The sequence below is a fragment of the Oncorhynchus nerka genome, linkage group LG2 (assembly GCF_034236695.1).
Source record: "Oncorhynchus nerka isolate Pitt River linkage group LG2, Oner_Uvic_2.0, whole genome shotgun sequence".
In the NCBI taxonomy this organism is placed as follows: domain Eukaryota; kingdom Metazoa; phylum Chordata; class Actinopteri; order Salmoniformes; family Salmonidae; genus Oncorhynchus; species Oncorhynchus nerka.
In genome coordinates, this window is record NC_088397.1 from 13,625,199 (window position 1) to 13,646,782 (window position 21,584).

At 41.3% G+C, this 21,584-nt stretch overlaps 1 protein-coding gene across 3 annotated transcripts in view; it reads right to left on the reverse strand.

Moving 5' to 3' along the window:
* Positions 1 to 5,460, reverse strand: part of gulp1b (GULP PTB domain containing engulfment adaptor 1b) — a 77,415-nt gene extending 71,955 nt beyond the window's left edge. For all 3 annotated transcript variants that reach the window (XM_065023435.1, XM_065023442.1, XM_065023428.1), the window contains exon 1: positions 5,376 to 5,460. The gene's annotated coding sequence lies outside the window, so the exon portion shown is untranslated. The remainder of the gene's footprint in view (positions 1 to 5,375) is intronic.
* Positions 5,461 to 21,584: the final 16,124 nt, after the last annotated feature.

Sequence of the window (21,584 nt, forward strand, 5' to 3'; positions counted from 1 at the left end):
GTTAGAATCATCATGATATGGTAGAAACTAGAGTAATATTAGTCTGGTTAGAATCATCATGATACAGTAGAAACTAGAGTAATATTAGTCTGGTTAGAATCATCATGATCCAGTAGAAACTAGAGCAATATTAGTCTGGTTAGGATCATCATGATCCAGTAGAAACTAGAGTAATATTAGTCTGGTTAGAATCATCATGATACAGTAGAAACTAGAGCAATATTAGTCTGGTTAGGATCATCATGATCCAGTAGAAACTAGAGTAATATTAGTCTGGTTAGAATCATCATGATCCAGTAGAAACTAGAGTAATATTAGTCTGGTTAGAATCATCATGATACGGTAGAAACTAGAGCAATATTAGTCTGGTTAGGATCATCATGATACAGTAGAAACTAGAGTAACATTAGTCTGGTTAGAATCATCATCATGATACAGTAGAAACTAGAGTAATATTAGTCTGGTTAGGATCATCATGATACAGTAGAAACTAGAGTAACATTAGTCTGGTTAGGATCATCATCATACAGTAGAAACTAGAGTAATATTAGTCTGGTTAGGATCACCTTGATACGGTAGAAACTAGAGTAATATTAGTCTGGTTAGGATCATCATGATACAGAAGAAACTAGAGTAATATTAGTCTGGTTAGGATCATCATGATACAGTAGAAACTAGAGTAATATTAGTCTGGTTAGGATCATCATCATACAGTAGAAACTAGAGTAATATTAGTCTGGTTAGGATCATCATGATACAGTAGAAACTAGAGAACTGTTAGTCTGGTTAAAATGATATGAGTCAAAGGAGGGCAGGATTTGGGGTTTCAGGCTTTTCCACTCAAACAATATGGCTGACCTGTTTAGAAGAAAAGCCAATTGGATTACAGCAAAGTGGGACCACAGACTCAATACGCTCACTAACAAAACAATTACAACTGTTCTTCACAACAATATAAAACAAGATTGAAGCCATTTTAAAGTTTTACCATGATTTCTCGCTCTGTCAACATTTCCATTTCATTTGTTTTCTCTGCTTACTTTGGGACACGGTCTTTTTAGCCAACTCTATGCAGATCAATTGGGTTATTTAAATCATTAATCTGTGTGTGTCATAGGAAGGACACCTGCCAAACCAAAGCAATGAGGTGATTAATGTGCTTCTGCCTCAGGAGAGAATTATGACTGAGCAGTGTACAGGGACTCACTATACCATGAGGATGAATTAGATCATTATACTGGTGACTGGAAACAACCAATATTAAAGAGCTAATTTCTCCTTCATTTGGTGGTTTTAATGTTAAGTGTGATGCGATTTAAAATGCACTTCAAATAAAGATTTGATTTGACGCATTCTCTTGATTTGATTGATTGATTAAGGACAGAGTAGTAGAACAATAGTATTGTGCTCATACCTCATTGACAACTATGGTCGAGACAGAGAAAGCAACATTATTCACCATTATAAACTGGGTGGTTCGAGCCCTGAATGCTGATTGGCTGATAGCCGTGGTATATCAGACTGTATACCACGGGTATGACAAAACATTTATTTTTACTGCTCTAATTACGTTGGTAATCAGTTTATAATAGCAATAAGGCACCTCGGGGGTTTATGGTATATGGCCAATTTACCACGGCTAAGGGCTTTATCCAAGGCACTCCGCGTTGCTTCGTGAAAAGAGCAGCCCTTGGTCATGGTATATTATCCATATATCACATCCCCTCATGCCTTATTGCTTAATTACTGCATGTTAGTTCCTCCAATATTAAACACTGATATACATCTTATCTTTTATGATGGAAAAAAATGTTTATGTATCAAAACTATGCGTAAGAAAACACTATGCACACGCTACACACACACTTCCTCATTGTGTATTGCATAAATGTTACACTTCTGACTTCTGGAGCACATCAGTCGATATACTGTCTCCCAGACAGTGAAATATGTGCATGACAGTGAAGTTGGCCCACTGTGGAATTCAAGTGGAATTCAAATCTAATTCAAAGCACTCACTGGGAAACCCAACATAGTCGCATAAGCTAATTGGAAAACGACATCCAATTCCATTCATGCATGGATGGTGAACAAGTCCAGTCTAAACACTCCTTGTATTTCCCTAAAGGAAGGTCAGTGTGGAGCCACAGTGTTCTGGGGACTCAATCAAATCGCTGCAGAGTTTGTCTTTATGTACAGAATTCCTTTTAAAGGCAATGAGCTTTGAGCCTGGAGGAAGTTTGTGTTTATAAAAGGTTTATTAGATTTGTTTTGAACTTTGATTTAATTGGATTCCTTTAACTTTAAATAACTGTTTAAACTGACCATTTTCAGCAGTCTCCATAATGAATGAGTGAAGGCAGTTCAGGCGTTTTTAATGAGATGGTGCCGCCATTAAAACAAGTCAATTCATATCAAATGAGAAATGTCCCATTTTGTGCTGCTCATTTTTTTAATCAATAAAGCTTTCCAATCAAGTGGAAAATGGAGATGAATAAATGTCTATAATTTATATGCAGAAGCATAATTCTCTCCAGACTCTAGAAAGAGCCAATCGCATAGAAATAGAATCTATAGATCATATTTCTATGGCCAGTCACAAATCTTTCGATACGAGCAAAGAATTAAATATTATAACTTGAGTATGGAGTCTGAATTAACAGCACTGTGTGATGTCAATCTTTTTTAAACTCTTTTAACAAAATGTTGAAACAAATCACTCGGAGATATAGGTACTGCTGACTGTAACACGAGCCACATATTTCCAATCAGGAAAAAACAGATTCAAGCACACAGACATAGGCCTTCATGACCAAACACTCTCAATACAAACTGATCTGATTCCATTTTCTCTGGGCTGAATGACAAAATACTCTGTGAGAAAGTGGTTTAATACAGGTGCTCATATTGGCAGCCGGCCAGACACTATCGAGCATCACTCTGTTACTATCAATCGTTTCAGGACGAGTCTCTCACCAGTCCACATGACCAATTAATTAGCCTACGCATCTTCATTATAGAGCATTGATCGCCAAACTGTACAGCAGCCCGTAATTAATATCAGTTTCGGAAATAACACTTAATCAAGCTCAGCAAATTAAACCGCTATCCTTCTAATGAGAATGCCACAACTACAGTATAGTAAAACCCTCAACAGCCTGCAGGTCCAGACAAGTATAATGGAGCTATGTGGTGTATTGCACAGTCAAAAACAGCATCCATTTACTGGTCTATGAAGTCCAGCGTAATATGGAAGACATTAATGCTGGTCCATAAAAGTAGAGAACCATAACGAGCCAGTAGGTATTACTATGGATTCACTTGAGTTGCAACTTCTTCACAGGGTGCTTAGGCTTCCTCCTGCTTTGAGAATCAATGTGTTCTGACAGCTGAGTAGGGTGCTGCTGTCAGACAGACTTGTGTGATGCTGATGCTTCTTCTCCTAGAGAGCAGCAGGTAGAGCCAGCAGCATCAGAATCCCCACAGGAAGTAGGAAGGAGCCTCAGGTAAAAGGTCACTACAACCCCTGGGAGATGCCTGGAAATGTCTGTTTGTAGAGGGCAGGTGGATTGATGTCTCCGTGGTCAGGACAGACCACGAAGCAAACGAGGGGTTAAATTTGAGAGTGATGCACTAACCAAGCAGCATGGGATTGCCCTGGCCACCGCTTCAGGTTCACTTGAGCCTTAGAGTACTGCTAATGATTATAAAGAGAGGAGAAACAGGCATCCAGCAGCAGGTGCCATCCTCAGCACAAGACAAAGCAGAGCACTGATTCCATGTGACAGTGAGGACTGTACTAACAGTGGCAGCATACAATATCTGGAAAGAAATGTAGAGTCCAGTGCTTGTCTGAGTTTTCTGCTGTTATCAATAACTCCTTGTAGCCTAATTGTCTGATCAATTGGCCATAGAGCCAGCCCACTAAACTAAGTTTATTCTGAACCAGTTGCTGATTAAAAAAGGTAAAAACTAGACTTAGCCACCATGCCTCTACATCTGCATTACTTGCTGTTTAGGGTTTTAGGCTGGGTTTCTATATAAGCACTGCTGATGTAAAAAGGGCTTTGTAAATACATTTGATTGATTGATTGATTGATTGACAAGTGTGGTCCATGTAGACTCCAGCAAAGCAGCCCTGGCTGCATCAGAGTCAAAGCAGTCCTGGCTGCATCAGAGTCAAAGCAGTCCTGGCTGCATCAGAGTCAAAGCAGCCCTGGCTGCATCAGAGTCAAAGCAGCCCTGGCTGCATCAGAGTCAAAGCAGCCCTGGCTGCATCAGAGTCAAAGCAGCCCTGGCTGCATCAGTCATGCGTCGTGGCTTGCATCAACAAAGTGAAATTCGGCAGCTTTAGAGAGGGGAGCATTTAGTGGTTAGGTTTGAAATTGGAGAAGCAGCACTCTGTCTATAAGTGTGTATAGAGTGCAGGACTGTTACAGATATCAGCTATCACAGCATGGTGCTGCAAAGCTCCATGTGTAGAGCAGTAAAACCCTTCATTATCATTGACTCTTTTTGCATTTGTCCTGCAGGCTGTTTTAACTTCTGCTATAAAGTCTTGTTCTTGGGGTTAAAGAGGACATTCTCATTGGGTGAATACAGTGCAGGGAACATCTTCTAATTCAAGCTCTTGCCTCAAGCATAACCTTTATCATCACGGGCCAGCTCTGCTTCAGTCAAACAATGGGGAAGAGAGACACTTAAAACTCAATGTTTTGCTCTATTAAAATGTTGCGCAACACAATAATCCACAGTGACCTAGAATGGCCAGATCTGCTCACACACCAGTGTGCTGCACATTACAAACCTTGCTAAAAGGAAGACGCTCCCTTAAATGTATTTTTAAGGTCTTTAAAAAACAACCTGTATTCAACATAGCCTATAGCTATTAAAACCATACATGTGACCCTTCTACAAATTAACCCCCCTTTCACTACAACGTTGTTTCTTTTAACTCTGGCTGTTTACTCATTTGTAAATATTGAGTATTTAAAAATATATATTTTTAAATAAGCACGTGTGTAGCACTTAGAACGTGTCTCAAATCAGTCATGAAAAATCGCTTTAATGACACCTGTCATAGTTAGACAAATAAGAAAAGCAAAAACACGATGTAGCCTATTCGAGCAGAATCCATTCAGCAATAAATCCCGGCATAACAAATACAGTGAGTATATTAACGCAGCGCTGTCAAAAACAGCAGACATTGTGTTCAGTTTAATCGAACCAGCAATTCAATGAAACAAAATTGCCATAACATCGTTAGTTATAGGCTAACTCATAGGAAAACATAAAAGTCTGCACAAAAAGTAGCCTATGCATTCCCCCTTTTCCTAATAGGCTACAGAGAAAAGAGAGAGAAAACATTAACCCACCGAATGAAGTGAAAGATTCCTTGTTTTGTACGGTCTCCTTGTCGCCCAGCTCTCTCTCGTTCATGCACGGTTCTGTTCCGTCTCTATTCACAAACGCGGACGGCGCGCTCCGCTTCTTGAAAAGTTTAGTGACGTCAACCCAAGTATTTAAACATCCGCTATTCCGCTGCAATTGAACAGCTTCCCATTTAAATTGATCACGTACATAACATTATATCATGAAAAAATCGCTTGGGATTAAAACTGAAACTGATCATATGCTTTGATATTAGAAGATAGTCAAATATCTCTTTCTCTGGCAAAAAAATAACTTTTGTGATTTCAAAAACATGGGAAGACTTCTAGCCTTTCTAAATAATTTGAGACAGAACAGTAGATTACAGCATTGCACAGCCCCAGCAGAGAAACAGTTGACATGATTGTTTATCATGGGCAGTGGCGGCCCGTCATTCAGGGCAGTGGCGACCCGTCATTCAGGGCAGTGGCGGCCCGTCATTCAGCGCAGGTGCAGCCCCATCTGTTTTATGCCCCACCTCTTTAGCTAAAACCATATTTATATATATATTTTTGTTGTCGCCTGTTTTGCATGTTATTTTGGCAGTAAGACTAGTCCCATATCAGTTTACAAACAATGTAAAAAATATATATAATTGAGTTAACTAAAGCCGCACACAAACATGGCCTCTTTTTTACTTTCTTGAGTAAGGCAGCTCCAAAATGCAGGTGTTTCAGTCTAGCCCAGTGCTTTCTGTGGTGGTGGGAGGGGCTGCCAGCAGAACATACAGAGCATAGGGTTGGTAATGTTCTCTAGCTGCGCCGTGATTGGCTCAGTGTTCTGTCATTCATGGGGACACCACGTCACCAAAAAATCTACAGGGTGAGCTCTAGAAATTCAAGCCCCTTTAGTGATGCCATAGATTTACTTCAAGATCACTGACGTCATGATTCAACCTTGTTTTTTTTCAGAGTTCCCAGTTGTCTTGAAAGCACCATAAATCCAGAGATGACATAAATCCAGTTTGATGACCAAATTTGCCCACAGGAAGGACCACCGCGCCACTTTGCTGTTCAGTGAGCATAGCACAACAAAAATGTATTGTATGCTGCTGCATAAATGATGTAATATGCCAGGGAGATATGTATACTGTAGCTAAGAAAGTAATACTAAGTGTATGTTGTGTAGTAAGCTGTTAGTAGCCCATGTGCCTCACCCTAATAATTTTGTCATTTTCCCCTTCATAACATAGCCTACTGTTCTGACTTGGTGGTAGCCTGTTTTAGAGAAATGTCCTCATCGAATATTGTACGAGCTTTCACAGTCTGCTTATATGCCCCTTTTATTTATCCTACTGTTCTGACTTGGTGGTAGCCTGTTTTAGAGAAATGTCCTCATCGAATATTGTACAAGCTTACACTGTCTGCTTATATGCCCCTTTTATCTATCCTATGGCTCTGACTTGGTGTACAGGGAGAATACTGTAAGAACGGCCCTTGTTCTGAATTCTGTCGCTGTGCATTTCAAAAGTGCTAAACAGATAGTTATATTGACTACGTTCGTCCTAGCTAGCTCATTAATGTCTTAATCTAAATAAGGGATTGCCTCTTATCCGCTCATAATTCCCTTATGCCATGGTTTGTACATCTCAATTGTCAGTAGAAACCACATTTGTTTAAGCAAGTCAGCCATATCCTCTATGTTTTTTTTAAAGGCAATAAATGAGGCTGAGTGAACTGTTTCACTGCCAGACAAGGTTCCGCTGAAAGACAGGTGTAGCGGTGGTAAGGTGTTGGGACTGCTGTTGGGACAGCTTCATGTAGGTCCTAATACTTTTTGGGCACCGTTTGTTACCGTTATTGTTCAATTAATTGTTTAGTGTTGTGTAGTGGTTTTGCTGGCATGCATCCCCCCCCCCCCCCCCCCCCCCAAAAAAAGTGTTTTGCCCCACCAAGATTGACATGCTAACATTGCCACTGATGATGGAGGGTGCATATTAGCATAATAGGCTATTACAAATATGCATAAGCATAGTGCTTAAGTTTTTCCTTCGCTCTAGTTAGACTAGCCTATATCAATGAATGTCTGAACTATTTTGGGAATAGGAGTGTAACTATCTAAATATACACACTTTTCAAAGTAGTCACATTCTAACTGAAAACTGGGACAGAGGAGAGAGGAGGGGTGATGACAGGTGAGGTGACATGGTGGAATTGAAAAGCTCCTCTATGTTTTCATGTTGTCTGTTTCCCTCTAGTGATTCACTTAATCATAACAGAGTACCTCAGCTTGAGAGAGCATTGTGCTATAACCCCCCTTGGGAAAGATCATGTATCAGGCTGCTTGCTGAGAAAGTCCACTGTCACGGTCATAGTCTGGTTTATTTTGAACATCTTGGGATTTATATTTGACCTCGGCCTGGCAATCATTACACTCAGTAGAGAGAGAGGTTTTGAATACTGTGCCTCTTTGAGAACATGAATCTGCTCTGCTTCAATGTGGCTATAACAACTGAACATATTTGAATGTAATTCACTGAAAAAGACATGCATTCTCTTTTCCTATCGTCCTATGTCTGATTATGTCTGGAAACTGCCCATAGCAGATCAAACCCAAAACCAGCTCATGTAGTTGTACAGAAACAACTGATGACAGCAATTTTCATGGCAATTTTGCCTGTCTGAAAGGGCTCCCCATTCAGATCGATGGCTGATTGTGTGTCAATGCATCATCATTAGAATCTCCATCAGACAAAGAATAGGAAATGGGCTGCACGAAGAACGCATCACCAAACAAGGAACAGATGGACCTTACATTGACCCACATAGCATAATGCAACATGGCACGCACTGAAGTGAGAGTGGTGCCTGTATTATTACATACAACGGTGTATTCTCTAACGCCTTGAGCAATATTTCAAAGAGGATATCATTATGCATACACTACAATAAAGTGGATTGAAATGAACTGCATCACTGGTGTTGAGCAAAACCTGCAACAGAAAGTTGAGAAGTGTCGAGGTAAGTAAGATAAATGAATTATATTTTAATGGAACATAAATATAGGACTTTGAAAGGTTAAAATCACAGTTAAAATCACAGGTGGCACCTTAATTGGGGAGGACGTGCGTGTGATCATGGCTGGAGTGGAATAGGTGGAATGGTATCAAATACATCAAACACATGGTTACCATTTGATTCCATTCACTCTGTTATTATGTGCCATCCTCCCCTCAGCATCCCCCACTGGTTAAAATGTTGAGAAGAAGTCAGGAGTTGGCTGGAATACCTGTTGGGGTTGTATTAAGGAAGAAATCAAATGTATGCATATTCAATATTCACTACTTCATCATAAAAGCTGACTTATTGTCAATGCCTTTCAAAGTACACTTAAATCATATTAGAGCTAAGACTTTTTATGGCATGACCTGTAGAGCATGGGAAATGCAGCAATGAGAGGACAATTTAACTAATGCACACAGATATATGATTCAGTATGTACTAGAATTCTTATGACTGCGTGAAAAACCAATCAGTGTCCAACTGTTCTGATACACATTACCAGTCAAACGTTTGAACACACCTACTTATTTCATGGTTTTTCTTTATTTTTACTATTTTTTACAGAAATAATAGTGTAGAATAATAGTGAAGACATCAAAAAAAGGAAATAACCCATGTGGAATCATTTAGTAACCAAAAAAAGTGTTAAACAAATACAAATATATTTTATATTTGAGATTCTTCAACCCTTTGCCTTGATGACAGCTTTGCACACTCTTATTCTCTCAACCAGATTAATGAGGTAGTCACCTGGAATGCATTTCAATTAACATGTGTGCCTTGTTAAAAGTATGTTTGTGGAATTTCTTTCCATCTTAATGTGTATTAACAAATCAGTTGTGTTGTGACAGGTAGGGTTGGCAAACAGAAGACAGCCCTATTTGGGAAAAGACCAATTCCATATTATGGAAAGAGCAGCTCAAATAAACAAAGAAAAATGACAGTCCATCATTACTTTAGGACATGAAGGTCAGTCAATCTGGAAAATGTCAAGAACTTTTAAAGTTTCTTCAAGTACAGTCACAAAAACCATCAAGTGCTATGATGAAACTGGCTCTCATGAGGCCACCACAGGAAAGGCAGACGCAGAGTTACCTCTGCTGCAGAGGATAAGTTCATTAGAGTTAACTGCACCTCAGAAATCCGCAATTAACTGCACCTCAAATTGCAGCCCAAATAAATGCTTCACAGAGTTCAAGTAACAGACACATTTCAACATCAACTGTTCAAAGGAGACTGCTTGAATCAGGCCTTCATGGTTGAATTGCTGCAAAGAAACCACTACTAAAGGACACAATAAGAAGAAGAGACTTGCTTGGGCCAAGAAACACAAACAATGGACATTTAGACCGGTGGAAATCTGTCCTTTGGTCTGATGAGTCCAAATTTGAGATTTTTGGTTCCAACCGCCGTGTTTCTGTGAGACGCAGAGTAGGTGAACGGATTATCTCCACATGTGTGTTTCCCACCATGAAGCATGGAGGAGGTGTGATGGTGAGGGGGGGTGCTTTGCTGGTGACACTGTCAGTGATTTATTTAGAATGCAAGGCACACTTAACCACCATGGCTACCACAGCATTCTGCAGCGATACACCATTCCATTTGGTTTGCGCTTAGTGGGACTATCATTTGGTTTTCAACAGGACAATGACCCAAAACACACCTCCAGGCTGTGTAAGGGCTATTTGACCAAGAAGGAGAGTGATGGAGTGCTGCATCAGATGACCTGGTCTCCACAACCACCCGATTGTGGAGCATTCCAGGTGACTGCCTCATCGAGCTGGTTGAGAAAATGCCAAGAGTGTGCAAAGCTGTCATCAAAGCAATGGGTGGCTACTTTGAAGAATATAAAATATATATATATATATATATATCCATTTGATTAACACTTTTTTGGTTACTACATGATTCCATGTGTGTTATTTCATAGTTGAGATGTCTTCACTATTATTCTACAATGTAGACAATAATAAAACATAAAGACTAACCCTTGAATGAGTAGGTGTGTCCAAACTTTTAACTGGTACTGTATATAACTCATATCCGCTACTATGGAACAATTTGATTTGTCACATGCTTTGTAAACAACAGGTGTAGATAGACAGTGAGATGCTTATTTACGGGCCCTTCCCAACAATGCAGAGAGAAAACAAGAGAAATAATAGAAAAATAAAAACGCAAGGAATAGTAAACTTGGCTATACACGGGGTACCAATACCGAGTCAATGTGCAGGGGTACGAGGTAATAACTAGGCTATACACGGGGTACCAATACCGAGTCAATGTGCAGGGGTACGAGGTAATAACTAGGCTATACATGGGGTACCAATACCGAGTCAATGTGCAGGGGTACGAGGTAATAACTTGGCTATACACGGGGTACCAATACCGAGTCAATGTGCAGGGGTACGAGGTAATAACTAGGCTATACACGGGGTACCAATACCGAGTCAATGTGCAGGGGTACGAGGTAATAACTTGGCTATACACGGGGTACCAATACCGAGTCAATGTGCAGGGGTACGAGGTAATAACTAGGCTATACACGGGATACCAATACCGAGTCAATGTGCAGGGGTACGAGGTAATAACTTGGCTATACACTAGGGGTACCAATACCGAGTCAATGTGCAGGGGTACGAGGTAATAACTTATACACGGGGCTATACAATGTGCAGGGGTACCAATACGGGATACCAATACCGAGTCAATGTGCAGGGGTACGAGGTAATAACTTGGCTATACACGGGGTACCAATACCGAGTCAATGTGCAGGGGTACGAGGTAATAACTAGGCTATACACGGGGTACCAATACCGAGTCAATGTGCAGGGGTACGAGGTAATAACTAGGCTATACACGGGGTACCAATACCGAGTCAATGTGCAGGGGTACGAGGTAATAACTAGGCTATACACGGGATACCAATACCGAGTCAATGTGCAGGGGTACGAGGTAATAACTAGGCTATACACGGGGTACCAATACCGAGTCAATGTGCAGGGGTACGAGGTAATAACTAGGCTATACACGGCTATACACGGGGTACCAATACCGAGTCAATGTGCAGGGGTACGAGGTAATAACTGTGGCTATACACGGGGTACCAATACCGAGTCAATGTGCAGGGGTACGAGGTAATAAATGTGGGGGTACTATAATAACTACGGGTTACCAATACCGAGTCAATGTGCAGGGGTACGAGGTAATAACTTGGCTATACACAATGTGCAGGGGTACCAAATAACTTGATACACGTCAATGTGTAGGGGGGTACGAGGTAATAACTAGGCTATACACGGGGTACCAATACCGAGTCAATGTGCAGGGGTACGAGGTAATAACTTGGCTATACACGGGGTACCAATACCGAGTCAATGTGCAGGGGTACGAGGTAATAACTTGGCTATACACGGGGTACCAATACCGAGTCAATGTGCAGGGGTACGAGGTAATAACTTGGCTATACACGGGGTACCAATACCGAGTCAATGTGTATGGGTACGAGGTAATAACTTGGCTATACACGGGGTACCAATACCGAGTCAATGTGCAGGGGTAAGGTAATAACTTGGCTATACACGGGTACCAATACCAATGTGCAGTCAATGTGCAATACCGAGTCAATGTGCGAGGTAATAACTTGGCTATACACGGGGTACCAATACCGAGTCAATGTGCAGGGGTACGAGGTAATAACTTGGCTATACACGGGGTACCAATACCGAGTCAATGTGCAGGGGTACGAGGTAATAACTAGGCTATACACGGGGTACCAATACCGAGTCAATGTGCAGGGGTACGAGGTAATAACTTGGCTATACAGGGGTACCAATACACGGGGTACCAATACCGAGTCAATGTGCAGGGGTAATAACGAGGTAATAACTTGGCTATACACGGGGTACAATACCAAGTCAATGTGCAGGGGTACGAGGTAATAACTAGGCTATACACGGGGTACCAATACCGAGTCAATGTGCAGGGGTACGAGGTAATAACTTATACTATACACAATGGGGTACCAATACCGAGTCAATGTGCAGGGGTACGAGGTAATAACTTGGCTATACACGGGGTACCAATACCGAGTCAATGTGCAGGGGTACGAGGTAATAACTTGGCTATACACGGGATACCAATACCGAGTCAATGTGCAGGGGTACGAGGTAATAACTTGGCTATACACGGGGTACCAATACCGAGTCAATGTGCAGGGGTACGAGGTAATAACTTGGCTATACAATACGGGGTACCAATACCAATACCGAGTCAATGTGCAGGGGTACGAGGTAATAACTTGGCTATACACGGGGTACCAATACCGAGTCAATGTGCAGGGGTACGAGGTAATAACTATGGCTATACACAGGGGTACCAATACCGAGTCAATGTGTATGGGTACGAGGTAATAACTTGGCTATACACGGGGTACCAATACCGAGGGGTACCAATACCGAGTCAATGTGCAGGGGTACGAGGTAATAACTAGGCTATACACGGGATACCAATACCGAGTCAATGTGCAGGGGTACGAGGTAATAACTTGGCTATACACGGGGTACCAATACCGAGTCAATGTGCAGGGGTACGAGGTAATAATGTGCAGGGGTACGAGGTAATAACTATACACAATGTGCAGGGGTACCAATACCGAGTCAATGTGCAATGTGCAGGGGGGTACGAGGTAATAACTTGGCTATACACGGGGTACCAATACCGAGTCAATGTGCAGGGGTACGAGGTAATAACTTGGCTATACACGGGGTACCAATACCGAGTCAATGTGCAGGGGTACGAGGTAATAACTTGGCTATACACGGGGTACCAATACCGAGTCAATGTGCAGGGGTACGAGGTAATAACTAGGCTATACACGGGGTACCAATACCGAGTCAATGTGCAGGGGTACGAGGTAATTGAGGTGGATATGTACACATACTGTAGGTAGGGATAAAGGTTACCAGGCAACAGGGTAGATAATGAACAGTAACAGCAGCGTATGTGATGAGTCACAGTAGTTCACTGTGAAACAGGATTCTGTGTTCTTTTGATCCTCAATTAAATGAAACAATTGGAATGGTTGAACATACTTATTGAGCAGTGTCTTTCTCTATAGGTTCCTATACATTCCTGTAACACGTCAATGAAATAGGCCTCTGGGGACATCAAAGTGCTCCTCACAATCAATATGGGGATCACGGAACACTTTAATCACCTGTCTACGCTGAGATTGGCCATTCTGTGTTCTCATACCACGCTGATTAGGGTTTCTAATTGGCCAATCCAAACTCATTATGCGTATTGTGCTAAATCAGTGTTGCATGGTCCCATCCAGATGCAAAGTCGGGAAATACGGACAAGATATACACACACATGTACACACACACACACATACATGTACACACACACGTACACACACACACACAGTCTACTAATTAACCTCCAATATTCTAGAGTTTGTTTACCCAGACGTCACAACAAACATGCTCATTCATTCTGACAGTATATCAAGTCGCAAGCACACTGATTTTATTTTATTTCAGATAAAGCAGTGATATTGTAAATCAAGATGTTCAATGTTGCAACTTGCAACTGTTCAAAGCTCTATGTTTTCTAAAGGTCAGTCTATATTTACCATTCATGAGTTAAAGCTCTTCCTACAGTATTTCATAATCATGTCAACATTGTTCAGACTGCACACTGTGCACAACACGTTGCTTGTATTTCTTAGACTTGCACCACTGTGCCTTTCATGAATGTACATGAGGCAGCAAGAGAGCCACAGTTTCTGTATCCAATGTCTGTATTCAGTGGATGACCTTATATAAAAGGAGTAGTCATTAGAGTTATAATTGTAAAAGGCTCTAAATGCATAGAACAGACATATTCCCAATTGTTGGTCGGCTCCATGAATGTATTTATTGTGATGATCCGTACACATTGACCAAGCTTCATCTATATATCAGTCACTAAGCAACCTCATTTGATACATTAATCAAAACCCAATCTGAGCTGTATTACTGACATTTGCATATCATAGACCTCTCATCTATATTTAATGGCTGATATTAGACTCTCACATTGATCAAATATTCTGCTAGCACCACTCAAGTTTACATATCCATTAGTCAACCTGTGGTCATGATTACATATCCATTAGTCAACCTGTGGTCATGATTACATATCCATTAGTCAACCTGTGGTCATGATTACATATCCATTAGTCAACCTGTGGTCATGATTACATATCCATTAGTCAACCTGTGGTCATGATTACATATCCATTAGTCAACCTGTGGTGTGATTACATATCCATTAGTCAACCTGTGGTCATGATTACATATCCATTAGTCAACCTGTGGTCATGATTACATATCCATTAGTCAACCTGTGGTCATGATTACATATCCATTAGTCAACCTGTGGTCATGATTACATATCCATTAGTCAACCTGTGGTCATGATTACATATCCATTAGTCAACCTGTGGTGGAAGTATGATGACCTTAAAGGAACATTACACTCCAAAAACAAGATTTGTCAAATGTTTTCAGACCTCAAAAGGTGGTCTTATTTTGAAATAAAGTTCACGTCCCTGCCCATCTGTTGTGTAGATCCAGCTATATACCATTATCCCAAATGAATGGGAAAAGATAAGCACCGTATCATTTCCTGGTTATCTATTCTATTCGTTGGGGGTTATGGGGCTTTAAGGGGCTTGGGGAGTTATATATCCCTTTAAATCCACCTGTAGAAAGACTTAGGGAAAATATCTCAAAGCATCAAACTTGCAGTACAGATTCCCTAGTGGAGACAAAGCATTCATTTACTTTTCAGACATGTAATGGTAACCAGAGAGTTGAGGCGAAAGGCCATGTGAAAGAGAGATGTGTGTGGTATTTAAATACATCTAACAGCATTTCCACAGTACATTGTGTTGCATCTACCTCCACTGTCTACCTACAGTAATTGATTCATTCTTGACTAAGGATGCTCCCCGACAGGATGTCTACAAATCGCATGGCATTACAATGCTAATGATCCCATTAGGATACAGTAGCGAGGAGGAGCGATAGCGAAACACTATTCATTATGCTGCTGCACTTTTCTCAGGGAAGCCTGTGGCTACTGTGCTAAGGAAGGTGGTAAACTAGATAGCATGGGATTGGTACACAGTCAGGAAGGTGGTAAACTAGATAGCATGGGATTGGTACACAGTCAGGAAGATGGTAAACTAGATAGCATGGGATTGGTACACAGTCAGGAAGATGGTAAACTAGATAACATGGGATTGGTACACAGTCAGGAAGATGGTAAACTAGATAGCATGGGATTGGTACACAGTCAGGAAGGTGGTAAACTAGATAGCATGGGATTGGTACACAGTCAGGAAGGTGGTAAACTAGATAGCATGGGATTGGTACACAGTCAGGAAGATGGTAAACTAGATAACATGGGATTGGTACACAGTCAGGAAGGTGGTAAACTAGATAGCATGGGATTGGTACACAGTCAGGAAGGTGGTAAACTAGATAGCATGGGATTGGTACACAGTCAGGAAGGTGGTAAACTAGATAGCATGGGATTGGTACACAGTCAGGAAGGTGGTAAACTAGATAGCATGGGATTGGTACACAGTCAGGAAGATGGTAAACTAGATAACATGGGATTGGTACACAGTCAGGAAGATGGTAAACTAGATAGCATGGGATTGGTACACAGTCAGGACTGGATAGGTGAGCATACAGCCAGTGGCTCTCAATCAGATAGCGTAGCCAGCTCTATGTACAGTATGTACACACAGAGTGGCAAGAAAACTATGTGAACCCTTTGGAAATACCTGGATTTCTGCATAAATTGGTCATACAATTTGATCTGATCTTCATCTAGTTCACAACAATAGACAAACACAGTCTGCTTAAACTAACAACACACAAACAATTAAACATTTTCATGTCTTTATTGAACACACCGTCTAAACATTCACAGTGCAGGGTGGAAAAGTATGTGAACCCTTGGATTTAATAACTGGTTGACCCTCCTTTGGCAGCAATAACCTCAACCAAACGTTTTCTGTAGTTGCAGAGCAGACCTGCATAAGTCAGGAGGAATTTTGGACCATTCCTCTTTACAAAACTGTTTCAGTTCAGCAATATTCTTGGGATGTCTGGTGTGAACCGCTCTCTTGAGGTCATGCCGCAGCATCTCAATCGGGTTGAGGTCAGGACTCCGACTGGGCCACACCAGAAGGCCTATTTTCTTCTGTTGAAGCCATTCTGTTGTTGATTTACTTCTGTGTTTTGGGTCATTGTCCTGTTGCATCACCCAACTTATGTTGAGCTTCAATTACCGGACAGATAGCCTAACATTCTTGTCAAAATGTCTTGATAAACTTTGAAATTCATTTTTCCGTCGATGATAGTAAACTGTCCAGGCCCTGAGGCAGCAAAGCAGCCCCAAACCATGATGCTCCCTCCACCATACTTTACAGCTGGGATGAGGTTTTGATGTTGGTGTGCTGTCGTTTTTTCTCCACACATAGTGTTGTGTGTTCCTTCCAAACAACATAACTTCAGTTTTATCTGTCCACAGAACATTTTGCCAGTAGCGCTGTGGAACATCCAGGTGCACTTTTGCAACTTCCGACATGCAGCAAAAAAAAATTTTGACAGCAGTGTCTTCTTGCATGGTGTCCTCCCATGAACACCATCGTTTAGTGTTTTACGTATCGTAGACTCGTCAACAGAGATGTTAGCGTGTTCAGAGATTTCAGTAAGTCTTTAGCTGACACTCTAAGATTCTTCTTAACCTCATTGAGCATTCTGCGCTGTGCTCTTGCAGTCATCTTTGCAGGACTGCCACTCCTAGGGAGAGAAGCCACAGTGCTGAACTTTCTCCATTTATAGACAATTTGTCTTACCGTGAACTGATGAACATCAAGGCTTTTAGAGATACTTATGTAACCCTTTCCAGCTTTATGCAAGTCAACTATTCTTAATCTTAGGTCTTATGAGATCTCTTTTGTTTGAGGCATCGTTCACATCAAGCAATGCTTCTTCTAATGCTTCTTCTTCTTCTTCTAACCAACATCTCCAATCTCGTCTCATTGATTGGACTCCAGGTTAGCTGACTCCTGACTCCAATTAGCCTTTGGAGACATCATTAGCCTAGGGTTTGACATACTTTTTCCAAACTACACTGTGAATGTTTAAATTATGTATTCAATGTAGACAAGAAAAATACAATCATTTATATGTTATTAGTTTAAGCACACTATGCTTGTCTAAATTTGATGACCAATTTATTCCAAAGGGTTCATATACTTTTTCTTGCCACTGTATGTTGTACACACACACACACACACACACACACACACACACACACACACACACAGTTAAATATACAGTAACTACTGACATTTCATTACATGTTCGCTTTTAAACCAAGGCCTACTATTACTTGCTCTGATGAGTGCACTGCAGTAAAATCCTACAGGCTGTATCGTTAAAACGCTTTCTGCCTCAGATTCAAAAGAAAACGATTCCACTTGTCTGTTTTTCTTGGCAAATTTCAGGTTTTTAATTTCAGGTTTTTTAATCGAAAGGTTTATTCCGTTCAATTCATTACGGCTGCGGAGTCAGTCATGCATGAAAGTGATCATTTTTCTCTATCTCCTCCACCTAATTTCATGCACCTCACTCTCTCACCCCACTTTCTATACTGTCTGGAATGTCATTAAAATGTCAGAAGTCTTTTGCCCTATCTCCAAAGGAGCTCTTTTACCTGTCAGTGAAAAGGAACCAGAGCCAGAGCTTCTCTATGTATTTCACTAGATAGATAGCCAAAAGCACAGAGTGTGGGGATTTTAAAACCGTGAAATAATTTAGGCACGTGTATTCACTCCGTCAACTTGTACACCACAGTTTAGTACTTACAGGAGATCATTCAGAAATGAGATCTTCTTTCTCCTTTTGAGAGCCACAAATGTTCCGTTCAGAGTTCATTTCCCAGGGAGCTATGCGATGAACTGTCTCGCTCCCATTTTTCATTTATCTGAAGGAGTTTTGCTTTGGCAAAGTGTGAACAGGAGCCAATTTTACAGCCTGTTCTGTCTTAGCACCTCTCTATCACTCTCAGACAGACAGACAGACCTCTTCACTAGCTGTTCACTTCGACAGGAGGTGAAGATTACTATGACGAAGTGGAGCATCTCACAGCAACGGGCCCTCTCCTCTTCTCTGCTCTCCTTCCCCAACATCTCCTCGTCTCTTCTACAAGAGCAAAACAGTAATAGTAGTATCAGTGGTTGAAATGAGAAAGTTTTACTTCCTTGAAGTGCAAAGGTTTTCTTGCAGTCTTTTTGTTATCTGCCATAACTTCTGCAGGAAACTTCCAGAAATAGTATGGGGTTGTATATTCTAAAGACCAACACTGGTGAGAGAATCCAGAGTAGAGCTTCCAATCCCTCACAGTGCGGAGGTGGGTTATGGCCCAGTCTTTCCTCCATCATTCTGAGCTCCTCCACTTGCGGTGGAGAGTAGGAGATGACAGAGTGCGGGAGAGATTGCGGCCAAAAGTAAAACTTCTCATCCCGACTGTGTTGAAATAGACTTAATTCACTTCCCCCATGCAATAAACCATAGCTGTTATTATGGCAAGTGTATAATAGTGCTTTTATGTATGTGGACTGCATTCAAGCAGCATAGCTGCATATAATTGGGCTATGTAAAAAAACACCATCACAGAACAAGTGTGTATAATTATTTGTGCACAGAGCTACATTTTTACCTTTATTTAAGTAGGCAAGTCAGCTAAGAACAATTTGTTATTTTCAATGACAAGCCTAAGAATAGTGGGTTAACTGCCTTGTCCAGGGGAAGAACAACAGATTGTACCTTGTCAGCTCAGGGATTTGATCTTGTATCCTTTTGGTTACTGGCCCAACACACTAACCACTAGGCTACCTGCCTAAGCCTATGTATCCCCTTAGTATATCCCCTTAGTATGCCTATGTATCCCATTAGTATATCCCCTTAGTAGGCCTATGTATCCCCTTAGTATATCCCCTTAGTAGGCCTATGTATCCCATTAGTATATCCCCTTAGTAGGCCTATGTATCCCATTAGTATATCCCCTTAGTAGGCCTATGTATCCTCTTAGTAGGCCTATGTATCCCATTAGTATATCCCCTTAGTAGGCCTATGTATCCCATTAGTATATCCCCTTAGTAGGCCTATGTATCCTCTTAGTATATCCCCTTAGTAGGCCTATGTATCCTCTAGGCCTATGTATCCCATTAGTATATCCCCTTAGTAGGCCTATGTATCCCCTTAGTATATCCCCTTAGTAGTATCCCATTAGCCTATCCCCTTAGTAGGCCTATGTATCCCTTAGTATATCCCCTTAGTAGGCCTATGTATCCCATTAGTATATCCCCCTTAGTAGGCCTATGTATCCCATTAGTATATCCCCTTAGTAGGCCTATGTATCCTCTTAGTATATCCCCCTAGTAGGCCTATGTATCCCATTAGTATATCCCCTTAGTAGGCCTATGTATCCCCTTAGTATATCCCCTAGTAGTATGTATCCTCTTAGTATATCCCCTTAGTAGGCCTATGTATCCCCTTAGTAGGCCTATGTATCCCATTAGTATATCCCCTTAGTAGGCCTATGTATCCCATATATCCCCTTAGTAGGCCTATGTATCCTCTTAGTATATCCCCTTAGTAGGCCTATGTATCTCCTTAGTATATATGTATCCCCCCCTTAGTAGGCCTATGTATCCTCTTAGTATATCCCCTTAGTATATGTATCCCATTAGTATATCCCCTTAGTAGGCCTATGTATCCCCCCTTAGTAGGCCTATCCCCTTAGTAGGCCTATGTATCCTCTTAGTAGGCCTATGTATCCCATTAGTATATCCCCTTAGTAGGCCTATGTATCCCATTAGTATATCCCCTTAGTAGGCCTATGTATCCCATTAGTAGGCCTATGTATCCTCTTAGTATATCCCCTTAGTAGGCCTATGTATCCCATTAGTATATCCCCTTAGTAGGCCTATGTATCCCATTAGTATATCCCCTTAGTAGGCCTATGTATCCTCTTAGTATATCCCCTTAGTAGGCCTATGTATCCCCTTAGTATATCCCCTTAGTAGGCCTATGTATCCCCTTAGTAGGCCTATGTATCCCATTAGTATATCCCCTTAGTAGGCCTAGTAGGCCTATGTATCCTCTTAGTATATCCCCTTAGTAGGCCTATGTATCCCATTAGTATATCCCCTTAGTAGGCCTATGTATCCCCCCCTTAGTAGGCCTATGCCTTAGTATATCCCCTTAGTAGGCCTATGTATCCCATATATCCCCTTAGTAGGCCTATCCTCCTTAGTATCCCCTTAGTAGGCCTATGTATCCCATTAGTATCCCCTTCCTATGTATCCTCTTTAGTATATCCCCTTAGTAGGCCTATGTATCCTTAGTATATCCCCTTAGTAGGCCTATGTATCCCTTAGTATATTAGTAGGCCTATGTATCCTCTTAGTATATCCCCTTAGTAGGCCTATGTATCCCCTTAGTAGTATATCCCCTTAGTAGGCCTATGTATCCTTAGTATATCCCCTTAGTAGGCCTATGTATCCCATTAGTATATCCCCTTAGTAGGCCTATGTATCCCCCTTAGGCCTATATCCCCTTAGTAGGCCTATGTATCTAGGCCTATATCCTCTTAGTAGGCCTATGTATCCTCTTAGTATATCCCCTTAGTAGGCCTATGTATCCTCTTAGTATATCCCCTTAGTAGGCCTATGTATCCCCTTAGTATATCCCCTTAGTAGGCCTATCCTTAGTAGGCCTATGTATCCCATTAGTATATCCCCTTAGTAGGCCTATGTATCCCCTTAGTATATCCCCTTAGTAGGCCTATCCTCTAGTATCCTATGTATCCCATTAGTATATCCCCTTAGTAGGCCTATATCCCATTAGTATATCCCCTAGTAGGCCTATGTATCCTTAGTATATCCCCCTTAGTAGGCCTATGTATCCCCCCTAGTAGGCCTATCCCTCTTAGTAGGCCTATGTATCCCATTAGTATATCCCCTTAGTAGGCCTATGTATCCCATTAGTAGGCCTATGTATCCTCTTAGTATATCCC